Raw genomic sequence first — 4,264 nt, forward strand, 5'->3', positions numbered from 1 at the left:
GCCTCCTCCCGATGAGATGGGCCCGGAACACCTTCCCAGGGAGGCATCCAGTAGGCATCCGAAAAGATGCCCGAGCCACCTCAGCTGGCTCCTTTCGACTTGGAGGAGCAGCAGCTCTACTCCAAGCTCCTCCTGCGTGACTGAACTCCTCACCCTATCTCTAAGGGAGCGCCCAGCCACCCTGCAGAGGAAACTCATTTCGGCACCTTGTATCCGCAATCTTGTTCTTTCGGTCATTGCCCAGATCTCATGACCATAGGTGAGAGAAGGAACGTAGATTGACCGGTAAATCGAGAGCTTTGCCCCCTTGCTCAGCTCTCTCTTCACCACGATGGTCCGGTACAGCGACACCGATCCGTCTGTCAATCTCAATCTCACGTTCCATCCGCCCCTCACTTGTGAACAAGACCCCGAGATACTTGAACTCCTCCACTTGAGGCAAGGACTCTCCACCGACCTGGAGAGGGCAAGCCACCTTTTTCCGGTCGAGAACCATGGCCTTGGATTTGGAGGTGCTGATCCTCATCCCATTCGCCTCACACTTGGCTGCAAACTGCCCCTGTGCACGCTGGAGGTCCTGATTTGATGAAGCCAACAGAACAACATCATCTGCAAACAGCAGAGATGAGATTCTGTGGTTCCCAAACTGAACCCCTTCCTCCCCCTGGCTGCACCGAGAAATTCTGTCCATAAAAATAATAAACAGAACCGGTGACAAAGGGCAGGCCAACGTGCACTGGGAACAGGTCTGACTTACTACCGGCAATGTGAACCATGCTCCTGCTGCGGTCGTACAGGGAACGGACAGCCCTTAACAGAGGGCCCCGGACCCTATACTCCCGAAGCACCTCCCACAGGACGTCACGAGGAACACAGTCGAATGCCTTCTCCAGATCCACAAAAGACATGTGGACTGGTTGGGGAAACTCCCATGTGCCTTCGAGCACCCGATGGAGGGTATAGAGCTGGTCCAGTGTGCTGCAACTAGGACGAAAACCAGACTGCTCCTCCTGAATCAGAGGTTCGACTATCGGTCGGATCCTCCTCTCCAGTACCCTGAAATAGACCTCACCGGGGAGGCTGAGGAGTGTGATCCCTCTGTAGTTGGAAAACACCCTCCGGCCCCCCTTCTTAAACAGAGGGACCACCACCCCGGTCTGCCAATCCAGAGGAACTGTCCCCGACCGCCACGCGATGTTGCAGAGATGTGTCAACCAGGACAGTCCCACAACATCCAGAGACTTAAGGTATTCAGGACGGATCTCATCCACCCCCGGAGCCCCGCCACCGAGGAGCTTTCTAACCACCTCGGTGACATCAGCCCGGGTGATGGACGAGTCCGCCTCCGAGTCCACAGTCTCTGCTTCCTCTTTGGAAGACGTGACGGTGGTATTGATGAGGAGACTCTTGAAGTGTTCCTTCCACTGCCCAACGACCTCCTCAGTCAAGGTCAGGAGGTCCCCACTCGCACTGTAGACAGTGTTGGTGGAGAGCTACTTTCCCCTCCTGAGGCGTCGGATGGTTTGCCAGAATTTCTTCGAGACCAACCAATAGTCCTCCTCCATGGCCTCCCAAAACTCCTCCCAGACCCAAGTTTTTGCCTCTGTGACCACATGAGCTGATGTGCGCTTGGCCTGCCGGTACCTGTCAGCTGCCTCAGGAGTCTCACAAGCCAAAAATGACAGGTAGGACTCCTTCTTCAGCTTGACAGCATCCCTTACTTCTGGCTGCCAACACTGGGTTCGGGGATTGCCGCCGCGACAGGCACAAGAGACCTTACGACCACAGCTACGAGCGGCCGCGGCGACAATGGAGGAGGAGAACATGGACCACTCAGCCTCCATGTCTCCAATCTCCCTCAGAATCTGGGAGAAGCTCTCCCAGAGGTGGGAGTTCAAAACCTTGCTGACAGAGGGTTCCACCAGACGTCCCAACAGACCCTCACGATACGCATAGGTCTGCTAGGTCTGACCAGCTTCTTACCCTGCCAGCGGGTTCAACTCACCACCAGGTGGTCATCGGTGGACAGCTCTGCCCCTGTCTTTACCCGAGTGTCCGAGACACGCGGCCGGAGGTCTGATAATACAACTACAAAGTCGATCATTGACCTCCGGCCTAGGGTGTCCTGGTGCCACGTGCACATGTGGACACACTTGTGCTTGAACATGGTGTTCATGATGGACAAACTGTGACTAGCACAAAAGTCCAACAACAGAACACCACTCGGGTTCAGATCGGGGAGGCCGTTCCTCCCGATCACCCCTCTCCAGGTCTCACTGTCGTTGCCCACGTGGGCATTGAAGTCCCCCAATAGAACAAAGGAGTCCCCAGTCGGGGCACTATCTAGTACCCCTCCCAGTGACTCCAAGAAGGCCGGGTACTCTGCACTGCTGTTGGGCCCGTAGGCCGAGACAACAGTGAGAGACCTGTCCCCAACCCGAAGGCGTAGGGACGCGGTCCTCTCATTCACCGGGGTAAACTCCAACATGTAGCGGCTGAGCTGGGGGGCAATGAGCAAGCCCACTCTAGCCCGCCGCCTCACCCCACGGGCAACGCCAGAGAAATTGAGCGTCCAGCCTCTTTCCAGGAGTTGGGTTCCAGAGCCCTAGCTGTGCGTGGAGTTGAGGCCAACTATATCTAGCCGATATCGCTCAACCTCCCACACAAGCTCAGGCTCCTTCTGCCCCAGCGAGGTGACATTCCACATCCCGACAACCAGAGGCTGTGTATGCGGACCAGGCCATTGAGGCAGCCCCCCTCAACCGCCACCCAGTCCGCTCTGCACCTGACCCCCATGACTCCCTCTGCAGGTGATGAGTCCACAGGAGGATTACTTTAAAAAAGATAGTTGATGAGACATGTAATATTTGACAGGTGACCTAGCAATAAAAATGATTAAATACTCATACTCAAACAGACTCTACGAACAGGTGAACATGAACAACAAAGTGAAGGGATGGAGGAGGGAGCAGGAACTAGCACCGATCCATTTGGAGGTGCACTACTAAATGTTGTTGTGTGACTGAAATAAATTGGAGCACAATACTAATTACTAATACTAATATTATTCACATTATCAGGTTGGACCTTGTTCAAATTATTTATTTTTAATTAAGTTATTTACTATTAATTAAGAAATCGGCTGAATGGCAAGTATGTTACAGTATTTATAGGAGCCAGGATGATTGTTTTCCTTTTTAAAAAAAAAATCATTTCTGTTCTTCTTGAGTTAACCCCATCAAGTGGCTGAAGGATGGGGACAAAAGCATGGGAGACTGCCAGGAAGGTGTGGCCTGCCAGACAGAGACAGTCTTTTGACCACAACTCACATCCAAGGCCTGTGGCCCCATTCATCCTGAGTTTATCTTTAACATCCTAAGCCTTTTTGTTTCTGAGCTTTAAAGAAATTTTACAATAAATAGTGCCTTATTTTCAAAACATTGTTTTGGACATTGTTGTTGGACACCGTTTTCCCTGTTTTCTTTTTCTAGGATGTGTCGAGTCAGACGTTTCTGCACAGCCACCACAATGACTATATTGACTCAGGAATAGCCACTACATCAAATCAAAAGACTTTCACCAGGAGAATCCACTGGACTTCCACTGAACAGGAAAGCTCCAGAAACAAAGGGAGGGTTGGAGTCGGAATGACAACATGGAAGCTGATGACCACATGGCCTGACTGTTTGAGAGCTGTCTTTGCCTTTCACAAACTAAGGAAACAACAAAAAAAGACAAAATAAAGGAAACAGAGTGAGGGCTGGTCCTTCTCCTTCATCTGTTGAGCCAGCTTTCACCATCAACGCAGCAGACACATGGAGGACCCTGGCCAGGGTCAACCCACGAAAAGCGACAGAACCGGACATCATCCCAGGACGTGTGCTCAGAGTCTGCGCTGACAAGCTGACTGACATTTTCAACATCTCCCTCATTCAGGCCATTGTCCCCAGATACTTCAAAACATCCACCATTGTTCCCGTGGCAAAGAAATCAGTTGTAGCCTGTCTGAATGACTATCACCCTGACACCAATTGTGATGAAGTGTTTTGAACAGTTCGTCAAACCACACATCACAGCCAGCCTTGGTGCATAGCTTGAGCCCCTTCAGTTCACTTACCGTCCCACCCGCTCCACAGAGGATGCAATATCCACCACCTTGCACTCATCATCACCCACCTGGAAAATAAAGACATCTACGCTAGAATCCTGTACATTGATTTCAGCTCAGCGTTTAATACCGTCATTCCCCAGAGACTAATAGAGA

At 51.8% G+C, this 4,264-nt stretch overlaps 1 long non-coding RNA gene across 1 annotated transcript in view; it reads right to left on the reverse strand.

Moving 5' to 3' along the window:
* Positions 1 to 3,238: 3,238 nt before the first annotated feature.
* The window catches only part of LOC103353840 (uncharacterized), an 11,533-nt gene continuing 10,507 nt past the window's right edge, over positions 3,239 to 4,264 (reverse strand). The window contains exon 3 of the long non-coding RNA XR_520022.1: positions 3,239 to 3,338. This is a non-coding gene — a long non-coding RNA (uncharacterized LOC103353840). The remainder of the gene's footprint in view (positions 3,339 to 4,264) is intronic.

Source organism: Stegastes partitus, unplaced genomic scaffold (assembly GCF_000690725.1).
Source record: "Stegastes partitus isolate 25-593 unplaced genomic scaffold, Stegastes_partitus-1.0.2 Scaffold86, whole genome shotgun sequence".
Lineage (NCBI taxonomy): Eukaryota > Metazoa > Chordata > Actinopteri > Pomacentridae > Stegastes > Stegastes partitus.